The 14,349-nt window shown below is 42.9% G+C and overlaps 1 protein-coding gene across 1 annotated transcript in view; it reads left to right on the top strand.

Annotated features, from left to right (window-relative positions):
* Positions 1-7,141: 7,141 nt before the first annotated feature.
* Positions 7,142-14,349, top strand: part of LOC126092203 (gremlin-1-like) — a 71,519-nt gene continuing 64,311 nt past the window's right edge. The window contains exon 1 of the mRNA XM_049907692.1: positions 7,142-7,212. The gene's annotated coding sequence lies outside the window, so the exon portion shown is untranslated. The remainder of the gene's footprint in view (positions 7,213-14,349) is intronic.

The raw sequence follows: 14,349 nt of genomic DNA, 5'->3' as shown, positions 1-14,349 counted from the left end.
ATGTAGGCCTACCCTACAACAAATATAAACTTACCATATACTGCAGATATTTTCTTGCTTTGTTATCAGCGAACTCCTGTATGGCTTCGTTGAAATCCAAAAATAGAGCTAGCTCATTTTCGATTGACACAATTACCAGCGCACACAGTCGTGCTTGGAACAAAGTGTTCTTTTGAAAAACCAGTTACAGAAATTTGAATTCATTTTTCAGATAATGCTGCAATCAAAGATTCTAGAATGTACTGATTTAGCTTCTCAAACTATACAATTGGAAAATGTAGAGCTTGACAAGTCGTGTTCTCTTGTTCAGAATAAAGCTCATAATTAACTTGCTATCGATAAAATTTCGAAGAAGCACTTCCATCAGTTACATATTTGACAAAAAATGGTCAGTTCCCCACAATTTGAATTTAAAAGAATTCGTAAAGTGAAAAAATTGGTGAACTGTGTCAGGACGAGCGGCTAGTGAATCAAAATATGTGTTTCAGAACCACTGTTTGGTCGTTATTGGAGCCGATTCAAAAACAGATTTGGGCGTATGCATAATGTTAAGCACTTCTTCAGAACTGTTTTCCCAAAATTTCTGAATTCTATTTCCGACGAAGAGATTCACAACGAACTGATAATTCTTCAAAATGAGTAAGATGAGAAATTAAAGAGTGATCTCCCACACCAGATAATATGTTTAGAAAAACGCTCTGAAAAGAGAAATAGCGTCGTTAAACCTTGTAGTTGACTTAACAAAAGTATAATAGAGAATTCAGCTAGATGCTAGCACGGCATTTTTCCTATTTTTAACTTTTCCTGTTACTGTTTCTTCGTCTGAATGCTCATTTTCGAAGCTAAAACTTAACGAAGTAACTATCTGCGTAATTCTATGACCTACGACAGACTTAGTGTATTCAGCAGCCTCAGTATCGAAAGTGAGAGAGTCTGGGTCTTTGATATCAGCGAAATCATCAATACCTTCGTATCACAAAAAGAACGCCGCATGGTTCAGTTTCACTGGAGATCAAGGGCGAATACGAGGTTTTATAGGTATATCAGACAACAGATAGAAATAAGGACTTTGTTAGTTGTTTTTTTCTCTCGTACAGAACCTGCAACATGCGGTCGTGCATTATCCTGCAGAAATGTAAGGTTTCACAGGGATCGAATGAAGGGTATAGCCACGGGTCGTAACACAACTGAAATGTAACGTCCACTGTTCAAAGTGCCGTCAATGCGAACGAGAGACAACCGAGACATGTAACCAATGGCACCCCATACCATCACGCCGAGTGATGCGCCAGTATGGCGATGACGAATACACGCTTCCAATGTGCGTTTACCGCGATGTCACCAAACACGGATGCGACCATCATGATGCTGTAAAGAGAACCTGGATTCATCCGAAAAAATGACGTTTTGCCATTCGTGCACCCAGGTTCGTCGTTGAGTACACCATCGCAGGCGCAGCCATGGTCTCCGAGCTGATAGCCCATGCTGCTGCAAACGTCGTCGAACTGTTCGTGCAGATGGTTGTTGTCTTGTAAACGTCCCCATCTGTTGACTCAGGGATCGAGACGTGGCTGCACGATCCATTACAGTCATGCGGATAAGATGCTTGTCATCTCGACTGCTAGTGATGCGAGGCCGTTGGGATCCAGCACGGCGTTCCGTATAACCCTCCTGAACCCACCGATTCCATATTCTGCTAACAGTCATTGGATCTCGACCAACGCGAGCAGCAATGTCGCGATGCGATAAACGGCAATCGCGATAGGCTACAATCTGACCTTTATCAAAGTCGGAAACGTGATGGTACGCATTTCTCCTCCTCGGTCAACTGCTGTTTGTGTATGAGAAATCGGTTGGAAACGTTGTAGGTGTTGCCACCGGCGCCAACCTTGTGTGAATGCTCTGAAAAGCTAATCATTTGCATATCATAGCATCTTCTTCCTGTCGGTTAAATTTCGCGTCTGCAGCACGTCATCTTCGTGGTGTAGCAATTTTAATGGCCAGTAGTATAGTTGGTAGTTTCCAAATGAAGTAAGTACTGGCGTAATGTTGTTCATTATACTGTCGTCACTCTGGAATAAGAATATCTGCGCTTATATCCCTAACACCCGGTATTTAGAACAACTGATTAGAACTTGGTGTATACGTTCGTCACTGAGATAAAGAGGTTAGCAGAGGAGAGAAATTCGTAGAAAAAAAATCCGCTGTGAGAAGACTGGTGACACCATAAAAAAAATGAAGTAGTGTACACTTGGATACGAAAATGCTTACCATTTTAGTGTTACTGCACAAAGTAGGTGGGAATTAGGCCATGTATATCTCCACATAAGATAAAGCACTGGGTTTCTCATTCATAAATCACGTTAGTTTTGAATGATTGTGAGAAGGTCCTGTTATGTCTCTTAAGTATACAGTCACGTTTGTTGCTTGCATTAGGTTGTTGCGAAGCTGCAAGCGTTGTTGTTCTGCATTTTACTATTCCGATTGTTGTGGGTTTCTTTGTCGAATGTCATTTTTTGTTTGTAGTTCACTGCTGCTATCTGGGTTTAGGTATTGTTATTTTTTCATTTTGAAATAGCGAGTGAAGCAGTGGACGCTAGAAAATGGGGTGCCAAGTGGAGAAATTGGAATATTTCTGACGTATTCTTTGAGTACAGTAGAGGGGCGAGAGCAGCGGAGGCAGCCTGGAACATTTACGCCGTGTACAGGGATAATGGCATTGGACAAACCACTGCAAGAACAAGGTTTTCTCGGTTAAGGAGTATCGTTTTGCCGTTAGTGACTCTCCACGTTCGGGAAGATCTTCGGAGTTTGATGGAGATCGTTTAAATGCTTTAATCTGCAATGACCTACGCCAGTGTACTCGAGAACTGACAAATGTTATGAAATGTGGCCATTCCACCATGCAATGAGGAAGGTTCTAAGATCGGGTGTATGGGTACCGCACACTCTTAAGCCAAAACCACAAAAATTGGTGGGTGGCCATATGTACATCTCTGCTTTCTCGTCGTCAGTTGGCTCATGAATCACACTGACCATTCCTATCCTGTATTGTTACTGGTGACGTAAGGAAAAGAAAGAAATCGTTGAGCCCAAACAAAGCAGCAGCTCCCCGAACAAAGAACTGCACGCATCCACAAAGGTAATGTTATCCAAGTGGTGAAACTATGAATTGCTTCCCATAGATATGATAATCATTGCTGACATTTAATGTCAACAACCGAGACGTCTTGCAGAAGCAGTCCAAGAAAAACGATCAGTAAGACTGCCCCACTGAAGACTGTTAACGAAGTTTCGACCATACGGAATAGAATCTCAAATAATTATAAAGCAAAAAAAGCCCAGTACGTTGTCATGGATAAGGAAACTGGAATAGGAACCGCTCTTGTTTTCTGTACACATAAACGATCATGCAGGTAGGGTGAGTGACAATCTGCGAGTGTTTGCTGATGACGCTGTAGTGTACGGAAAATTGTGTTGTCGTTGAACGGCTGTAGGAGGATAGAGGTTCACTTAGTGGATATTTCTAGTTGGTGTGATGAATGGCAGCCGACTCTAAATATAGAAAAGTGTACGTTAACGTGGATAATGCTGTGATGTTCGTACCAGTATTACTGGTCTGCTGCTTGAGACAGTCATGTCCGTTATATATCTAATCGTTACGTTTCTAAGCGATATGAAATGGAAGTAGTATGTACGGTAGGTAGTTGCGAAGGCGAATGGTCGATCTCTGTTTATTTGGAGAGTTCTAAGGAAGTTCACATACGAAAGGAGACCATGAGCACAAGGCTTGTGTGACCCATTCTTGAGTAAAACTCGAGTGATTGGGATTCCCACCACGTCGGATTAAATGGAAGACATCGAAGCAATTCAGATGCTTACTGCTAAATTTGTTACCAGCGGGCTGGCCGGTGTGGCCGTGCGGTTCTAGGGCTACGGTCTGGAACCGCGTGAACGCTGCGGTCACTGATGACCACAGATGTTAAGTCCCACAGTGCTCAGAGCCATTTGAACCATTTGTTACCAGCGGGATCGATCAACATGTGAATATTATGAAGTTGCTTCGCGAACTCAAATCGGAAACCCTGGACGAAAAACGCTTTTTGCGAAACACTTTTGAGGAAATTTAGAGAACCAGAACTTGCGGCTGATTGCAGAGCGTACATTACGTGTAAGGACCGCGAAGAGAAGGTAAGAGACGTTCGGGCTCGTTCGGAGGCGTAAATAAAGTCGTAATTTTTTCGCTTCATTTGCGAGTGGAACAGGAAAGGAAATGATTAGTAATGACACAAGGTGCACTCCACCATGAACCACATGGTTGCTTGAGTAGTATATACGTATACGTAGTTGTAGCGAGGTGACCAAGTTAGTTGGCACTGAGGCCGTGTGTATAGCTCACTTTCTTGTCTAACAGATGCAAACTTCATTGTCCAGTGTGAGCTGCTGCTGAAATGGTTCAAGTGGCTCTAAGCACTATGGGACTTAAAATCTCAGGTCATCAGTCCCCTAGACTTAGAACTACTTAAACCTAACTAACCTATGGACATCATGCCCGAGGCAGGATTCGAACCTGCAAGCGTAGCAACAGCGCGGTTCCGGACAGCTGCTGCTCAGTTTCATGGCATTGACGAGTACGGGACGTTGACGTAATTATGTGCTTCCTCCATTAAGCGGCCTGTAGACGGTCAATAATATTGCGAAATGTTTCGCGGTGCGGTGTAGAGGTGAGATTGAGAGGTTGCCCAATAGTTTTGAAAGATATTGTACTGTGCGGAAATATTGTCCGGTCTGTGGGCACTATTGACAATATCCTTGACAGTCGCTTGCGTGCTACACAGAGGAAGAAATGTAAGTTAGGTTGGTTTTGTTGTTGTTCGACATAAAACGGAAGAGCGTTAGTATTATGTATAAATCATTGCCGGCACTGTGGGATATTAGGGCGGATGAGTACAGAAGTTAAGAATGATGAATCGCATGATTTGTTGCTCAAAAAATACAGGGAACAAAAATAAACAAGATGTTTTTTAAAATTTAATTAATGCAAATGCAATAAATGTATGTATAGGGTGGTCTGAATCACTATGAAAAGCTTGTAAGGTAGGCTGTACTGAGAAATAATTGTTAAGGAAAGAATTCGATATGATGCGCCGTTTCCGAGCTAATTAGCATTGAAATTAACCAATCAGGCGGTTGCGCGCTAATTCTAGCGGCACTCCAGAGACGGTGTCGCCAGATGTGTCCATCGTTTGATTTCCTGGACCCATTTAGACACATATAGGCTATATACCTTTTAGTATATGTATAAAACATACAATATGAATCCTTGTTAGCTAGCTGGAAAGTTGGACTGATGGCTTACTTTTTTTTTTCTTTTTGTTGGGTCATCAGTCTTCTGACTGGTTTGATGCGGCCCGCTACGAATTCCTCTCCTGTGCCAACCTCTTCATCTCAGAGTAGCACTTGCAACCTATGTCCTCAATCACTTGCTGGCTGTATTCCAATCTCCGTCTTCCTCTACAGTTTCTGCCCTCTACAGTTTCTTCTAGTACCACGGAAGTCATTGCCTGACCTCTTAACAGATGTCGTATCATCCTGTCCCTTCTCCTTGTCGGTGTTCTACACATATTCCCTTCCTCCCCGATTCCGCACAGAACCCTCTCATTTCTTATTCTATCAGTGCATCTAATTTTCAACAGCACTACATCTCAAATGATTCGTTCTCTTCTGTTCCACAGTCCATGTTTCACTACCACACAAAGTTGTGCTCCAAACGTACATTCTCAGGTATTTCTTCATCTGCTTAAGGCCTACATTTGATACTATTAGACTTCTGTTCGCCAGGAATGCCCTTTTTGCCAGTAATCAAAGACGCTACGCCTAGACCACAGGTGATCATCAGTTTATCTTTAGTATACTTTTAAGGACTCTGAATTTGCAGAAACAATGAATAAACTTCAAGGTCAGAGAGAAGGGAGGGGGCAAGAGGAGATGGACAAAGGGATGGGAGAAAATGGACATAGAAACAGGAATGAGGAGATGGACAGAGAGAGGGATCAAGAGGAGATAGAGAGGGGAGGAGAGAACGAATGAAGAAGGGGAGTGGGTGATGGACTGCCAGAGGGGGAGAGAAAGGGGGCAGGACGAGAGGGACAGAGAGAAGGGAGGTGAAGATGGACAGAGGGAGGGGAAGGAGGAGGATATAGACAAAGAAAGGGGCACGGGGAGATACACAGAGTTGGGGGAAGAGGGAGATCAGGACATATATCCAACTGTCATACATATTAGAAACGTGTGATTTCTCTTTTCTTTCTTTTCCAGTTAACCGTTTCAGACCCTCTGCCTGCAATTGTGTACATTAACTTTTACTGTGTCTTAGTTGCAACACAAGTAGTTTTTTTCACTGGAAACCTGAGGTACACATCTGTGAATGTTCAACCTTTCCAACATGACCAAGTGTTGCCAACTGTTGAGCATCACTATGAAAATGTCAGAAAGTCACTGTACTTGCGCAGCAACTCATAGCCGCCAGAATACAAGGATATGGTCGGCTGGATATATTCTACGTATAACAATATGGTTATAGTTGTTTTGCGTAGTAGTTATTGAATGATCATTTTACTATTTTTTACAATAGATGATATTTCGTGTTAAGTTATTTTAGTCCATAAAATGAAGCCAAGTGCACAAAGTACATTTTGAAAACGAGTACATATATTTGTATAAATCTTGCGTCTAAATCATTAAAAAATAGCCTAAGAGCATTACCAAAATTTTCTTTCCCCGAGAAAAGAATTCAGGCCTGAAAGGGTTAAGCAGACTGAGCCACGGCCAATCGTGCTGGGATTGACAGAATGTCAATAATATTGCACAATATTATAGACCATCTAGGGGCTGCTTTACAGTTTACATGGCGTGCACGAGCGGACGCGCTCCCGGTGCCGTGGCAGGCAGAGCAGGGACACGGTGCCGCCGCCGCCGCCGCCCCTCGTCAGGCGACCTTGAGGGCGGCGCCAGAGTCAGAGCCAGGGCCAGGTGTGTCTGGGGGCGGGGCTGGCGCGGCCGCTAGGGGCGCCTCCACCGCGACGCCGCCGCCGCCGCCGCCGCCGGCCTGGCCGCCACTGTCTCCACGCCCGCCGCCGCGGACGCACGCCCAGACGTCAGACGCAGGACGGCCGCTCGCGCTGCCGGCACGCCGCCACCAGCGACTCCACAGTGAGTACCCGCCGGCGCATTGTCCGCCTAAACGCCACGCCAGCTCTAGGCCGCTTCGCGATCTTCTCTAGTTTTTGGTAGGTGCTGCTGAGGTTTGTTAAACCGTTCAGAACATGCGTTGTGTGCGTCGTGAATGCTTAATCAGAAAGCATCCAGTAGTTAAAGTTACAGTGTCGGTCTTTCGAGTGTGTGTTAACCTATATCCAATTCTATAATCCGCAAGCCACTGAGGACAGTTTCTGTACCATTGTCACTTCCGGATCCGCAGCTCGTCGTCGTGCGGTAGCGTTCTCGCTTCCCACGCCCGGGTTCCCGCGTTCGATTCCCGGCGGGGTCTGGGATTTTCTCTGCCTCGTGATGACTGGGTGTTGTGTGATGTCCTTAGATTAGTTAGGTTTAAGTAGTTCTAAGTTCTAGGGGACTTATGACCATAGATGTTGAGTCCGATAGTGCTCAGAGCCATTTGAACCATTTTGTCACTTCCGTATTTACCGAGTTGTTGGCCGACAACACCAATCAGCCTTTTATTTAAGCTACCAGTCTCGACTTCTCAATAGTCATCATCAGGCCCTGTAGTATGAACGACAAAAAGGAGTCGAACAAGTGTGTAACAGGGAACCAATATCTGCGCCTGGTTTCCGTAGAAGACTGCAGGAGAATTGTGTGCTCTTCACTAATGTAACTACAGCTTTCTTCTGTTGTTACATGTGTGAACAGCACACATTGTTGGTGAAGTCCTCAGTTGTTACATGTGCGAACAGCACACATTGATGATGAAGTCTTCTATGGAAAGCAGGCGCAGATATTAGTTCCGTGTTACATGCTTGTGCGACTCGAGGCTTTTCGTTGGTTTCAGTACAGGGCCTGAAGGTGACTACATTGAGGAGTCGGAACTGGTAGCCAAATAAACAGCTATAAAAATAACGACTGCTACGATACTATTTTTACAATTTGGTTACAAGGTTTATTTCAGTCAATAAAATAATTTAGTGGCTTTACAAGTTTCTGATTTATTGACATCGTCAATAGCTGATAAACACCGCCTGGTCGAATACTACGTCAAAACATGTCCTCGAGTAGGAGCGGCAGTGAAGTACAGGGTACTCCACGAGAAATGGTCAGTGTTCAAGGATATGCCAGGAACGATTATTCGAGGCAAAAAGTCTAGTAAACATGGGCTCCAAAATACATACCTGAAGAGCTATAAGCACTTCTCAACCTTCGATACCGTGAAACAAAACTCTTCTACTGCAAGCTCTTTGCTTTCGATATTTTAGGAGGAGGTAGTGTAGACGAAAACAAGAAAAATTGTCTAGTACACATGGCGCGTAAAATGCATGAACATTTGTTCAATAGAACCGGTGTGTTTCAAAGTAACGAAGATGAATAAGTGCACGTAGCTCCAAAGGTATGCACTGTAGACACAATGTCTACCGGACACTTTTTTCTTGTTTTGGTCCATACTATCAGCTCTCAAATTATGGAAAGCAAAGAGCTTGCAGTACAAGACGTTAGTTTCATGGTGCCGATAATGCAGAAGTCCTCATAGGTCTTAAAGTTTGCAGTATAGAGTACATGGTTACAGGACAATCTTGTTCGAATAATGGTTCCTGTCATATCCCTGAACACCGATCATTCCTCCTGGGACGCTGTACATTGGTTACCATCATATTTTGACGCAGTTAACGGTCTATAAATATTTGTGGCCTGTTTGTACTCACCATTAAGTTTGATCTGCTACAGCTTCTAAATTATTCCTAGAGCAGTGACTGAAGTAAACTTTACACTGTCGTCTCCCCCCTCCCGGTTCCAGGCGTGAATGGTGCTCACAGAGAACGATCATTGGAAGGTCTCCGTGTGACCTCGAATCTCCGCAATTTTATACTCATGGACTTTTCGCGAGTTACACTTTGGAGGAAGCAAAATATTGCTTCACTCTTCTAGAAACGTACGCTCTTGGAATTTAAATAGGTTATATATTCTTGAAAAATCAAGTTTGCCGCGATCGCTAGTAATTCTTTTTATTACTGTTACCGGTTTCGACAGATTTACGCTGTCATCACCGGATGTACATTAACATTAGATGTGCAAGTACTTGTACATCTAATAATGTTGCAAGATCCGACGACGACAGCGTAGATCTGTCGAAACTGGTAATGTAACAAAAATTATTACTTGCGAGCTTGGCAAACTTGACTAATGCAATAGCTGCAACTTTTTAAAATACTGGGAGTATGGGACATCTCCCCGGATCGCCAACATAAGTCCCTGAAAGTGATCATCCGGAGTAGTGCAGAGCCGCGATCCATCGCTGATTACATTCATCAGCACTCAACGCTTTCAGGTCACAGCAGAACTCCAAACCAAGACATGTGTGTGTTGTGGTGTTAACGGCAGCCTACGCATGGAACGCTGGTGCCTTTGTCCGCCTGGATGACACAAAAGTTTGCAGGGTCTTGGTGTTCGGATAGGAGGCCCAATCGTGAAGGGGTTACAGTGAGCTCGATGTACAACGCGGGGATCATACCTTTTGATGATCCGCGGAACTTTGGCGACGAGTATACCCGTACTCAACGTTCCTAGGCAGTCCAACATCGAACCAGTGTCACATCTGAGTGCCCCAAAACTATGGATATTTTGAGCCTGCACCAGACATCCAAATGGGGCTAACAGTTAAGCCCCTTTCAAACATTGTCAGGTGCTGGAAACGCTGTCTCACACATGTATACGGAATGTTGTCGTCCTTAACAGTGATCACAGAACATCTGACGCTGTCGACGTTCCTTTATACACCTTAACAGCTGTGATAACACCACTAAAGACAAACAACAGTAATACACTCTGTTGGATGTTCTATCTGTCACATAACTCTAATCCATTACAAATCCGCCAGTGACGTGTACGTGTGCATACTTACATTGACATCCTACCGTGTCTTTTCGGTGCTTCAGTATTTTGGTCAACGTTTCTGCCCCTGTTCAAGTTACCTTCATCAAGATGGTGCGTTTACAGCTGGGCCAGTGACAAGTTCAGATCTTGTAAACCGATACTCGACTCAGGTAAGGCGCGACGCATGGGCGGAATCCTTGACGATCAGCTAAGTGCGTACTACCAGATTCCGCAGCTTCTGGGTTAATTTTCAGCGGTGCTATTCGCTGAAACGATATGAATAAGGGACTTTCGAAAGTAAGATTCTTTGCGTAGCTGGGAAACCGCATATACCAAGTAAGCCGTCGGAATCTTTGGCTCGAACTGAGCAGAAGTCCTACCCATCGTCTTCTCTCTCTTCTTTTTTTTTCCAGAGTTTTCGTTTCTGGATGTTTTAGGCGTTGTATCTTTCCTATGTTGCTTATTCATGGGTCGCTGGGTAAGTCATGTATACGTGACTTGTATTTACGTTATTTATCAGTATTACGAAGGGACTCCGTTATTCGTTTGTGACTTCGGCTTTTAGAGATTTTGCGCGAGTAAGGATTGTCGTCCAGCCGAGCCTTTAAAGCCTAGGGTTTGGCATGTGATGTAATGAAACTTCAATTTATTGAATAACCATCAAGTAACGTCTGGCTCAGCAATAAATGCATCGCTCTGGTGATAGGTCATTTGTAAAAGTGGCCGAAACGTTGGTCTAAATAACATTTCTGTGTGGTCAAATGCCCGAAAAGTTTGGTGAATATATACACGCTGCAAAACGAGATTACAAGAGCAGAATAGGTGGAGAAATAAAGAGAATGACTTCAGTGGTGCGGGAACACTATTAATTTATCTTTTTTGTTTCGTATTCTGTAACACATTCTAACGTTACTCTTTAAAAGTCGTTAATTTGACTAATACTTTTCCAAAGGAATTAACAATTTGGTAAAAAGCTTAAGTTTCAAGTAGAGCTGAAGGATACCCAATAAATGCAATCAAAAACAGTGTAGCTTACTAATTGCATGATCTAACTTGAAGCTGTCTATATTTAATGAGAGAAAGCTGTGAATATGATCCATTAATAAAAGTGCATATTTCCTGAAATTTTCTAAGATCAGTGCATCTGTAAAGTATGGGGACGTGCCGCGTCTTTAAGACACTTTACAATTCTGGCTGGTCAAAGCAACTTGCACCAAACTTCCATCCAGCAACCAACATGCATTTGCATCATTACAGTAATGACCTTTTCAGGAACTTGATCCCCTCTGAACTTACTTCTCCTGATTAGCTGGGCTATGGTGTATCATTGATCGGTTTACTTTGGGTCAAGTATTGCAGCTGTAGGCCTTGGAGAAATTGTGTCATCTTGTAAACAAACTGCAAATTCTAACAGAAGGTTGCTTCGGAGTCAGTCACAGAGTGTTTAAGTACATTGATACCAAGCGTCGATACTATCTTGCCAATTGTAGCGCAGTTTGTTCCTCGGAGCGTTACCAGGATCGTTTTGCGGTAGTTTAATTTTCAGCCTAAATTATGCTCGAGTAGGCGCAATGTTTCTTCAGAGCTGAAAGACAATTTTTATTAAATATCATCGCAAGTACTTAACCAAAAATTCGTAAACACTTAATGGCTGTTGTACAATAATTGTGATGAATAAGGCTGCAGAAACAGTTGTCAGCAGCTAAAACTAGTTAGTTAGCTAATAGTGTATTCATCAAAAATCACTTCTCCACTGATTTTAAACGTAGTAGTACAATATCTAATCGTAATTAAAAGTTTACAAAAAGCAGGCGCATAATTACTAACAGGGATCGTGTATTTGAAAAGTAATATTGCACGATATGTTCACATCGCGTTACGAGTCAATGCAGACATTTTACTCACAGAATGCACTACACACACATTTCTCTTCTGAAATCAGGACCATGATGATACTGCTTCCTCTACATCAAATTCTTTGTGCATTCGTATTTTTCTAGCTAAAAAAATTAGTAAACTGAGCATTCCTGAGCTCTGTATGAGGCAAGAAAGTTACCGTTTTGCGTTGCAGACAACGGGCACACAGTTTTGGAGTAACCTACATTTTCCTCTGAAAGTATATTGAGGAATGACAGAAATGTTTAATTTCTTAATTTTTTTCAACCCCAATTCTTTTTGCCAGTCGATGTTTTGATTTATTTAAATAATACTTTCGTGTAAAGTGAGTTTTTTGAGAGTAAAATGTAATGACGTTTTTTAATATGTGGATTTGTAGTTTTTTTTTTTTTCATTTCCCTTTGCAGTTTGTGGTAGAGTTTGATTCTCTGGTCGAAAATACCGTTTAGACATTTTTGTTTAATTTTTCACGTTACTTGTAAGTAAAGTTTGCCTCCTCTTCCATCATCATAAATGCGTTTGTTGTTAGGATAATAATTACGCTTTTTTTCTTATAGACGTACTGGATTCGCAGATGTACTCAGATATGCGGTTAGAATCCGTCAGTCTCTAAATAAATTTTTCAAATTAACCTGATTGTTATTCTTACTGCACTTTTCTGTAGTTTGAAGATTGTGGCAGTATTTTGTGCTTTGATATTACAGATAAGGACTGACTCCACATTGAAATAATTAGTAAGTACGAGGCACTTGTTTTTATACACAGAAGATAGAACTCCAATGGTATAACATGCTGCTGGCCTTCCCTTTGCTAATCTTGGTGCGCTCTTATCAATTCAACTGACTGTCAACATTCATCCTTGCGAATTTTGTGTTTGTTAGGCAATCTGTGGAATTATCATCAGCGGGTCAAAGGCTTCTACCATTCTAGTTCGCAACAGGAGATAGCAAAAGGAAAGCCGAAGTTTTAAATTACGATTATAAGAAATCGTTCACGCAGGAGGCTCATAGAAATATACCATCGTTTGACAATCGCACAGTCTCCAGTATGGAAGACGTAGCAATAGGCATCATTGAAAGAGTTGAAAACTAATAAGTTTCCAGATCCACATGGAGTCCTTTCCGGTTTTACGAAGAGTGCTGTACGGTTTGGCCCCTTACTGGATTTATCGCGAATCTCTCGCCCAGCGCTGGGATAAAGCGCACGTGACTCCTATATATAAGAACGCTACAAAATCTTACCCGCAGAATTACAGACCAATGTTCTTAACATTGGTTTATGGTAAAATTCTTGAATATACCGTGAGTACGAGTATAATAAATTACTTTGAGACGGAAAAGCTTGTTTCCACAAATCAACACAGTTTTAGAAAGCGTCACTCGTGCGAAACTCAGGTTGCCGTCTACTCACAGGATGTCCTGCAACCCTGTGGATGAAGGGCTGTAGGCTATTTCCTAGATATCCAAAATACGTTTGACACGGTGACTCATTGCAGATTGTTAATGAAGGACTAGCATAGTTTCCCAGATACGCGAATGGCTCGAAGACTTCTTAAGTAATAGAATACCAGTACGTTGTCCTCGATGGCGAGTGTTCATCAGAGACAAGGCATTGTCAAGAGTGCCCCAGGGAGGTGTGATACGACAGCTGTTGCTCTGTGTATACGTTAGTGAGCTGACGGGCAGCGCATATGAGTAGGAAAAACAATCCCGTAATATTCGAATACAGCGTTAGTAGTCTGCTACTTGAGACAATCACGTCGGTTAAATATCTAGAGGTAACGTTGGAAAGCGACAGGAAACGGAACGAACGGCAGTAGGGTGGGCTAATGGTCGAACACTATTCATTTCGCATGAGGACCACGAATATAAGGTAAGAAAATTTAGAGGCTCATACGGAGGCATATAGACTTGTTTTTCCCTCGCTCTGTTTGCGAGTCGATCAGTATGACGTTGTACCCCCTCTATCTCAGATGCATGCACCGATTTGATTGGGAAGAGTGTCATAAGACCATTGTATCCTCTCCTGAGGGAATGTCGTCCGCAGCTGTTGCAACTTGTCAGTGATAATCCCGATACTGGCAATAGGACGGAGTTGATGACAACACATGTTGTACCGAGGCCGAATCTGGGGATTGTGCTACTCACAAGAACACCTCAACACCACGCAGACAGTTCATAGACACACGTGCCGCACGTGGTCTAGTACTGTCGTGTTGAAAAGTGGCACCACGATACCGTTACTTGAGAGGTAACATATGAGGGCGCAGGATGTCTACGACGTTCCACTGAACCGTTACCTATAGTGATCGGGATATATGGGCCCTTTAACGAACTTGTGACGTCGCACTAT

This window comes from Schistocerca cancellata, chromosome 7 (assembly GCF_023864275.1).
Source record: "Schistocerca cancellata isolate TAMUIC-IGC-003103 chromosome 7, iqSchCanc2.1, whole genome shotgun sequence".
Taxonomy (NCBI): domain Eukaryota; kingdom Metazoa; phylum Arthropoda; class Insecta; order Orthoptera; family Acrididae; genus Schistocerca; species Schistocerca cancellata.
Note: the sequence above shows the minus strand (reverse complement) of the source record. Positions and strands in the feature narration are given on the sequence as shown.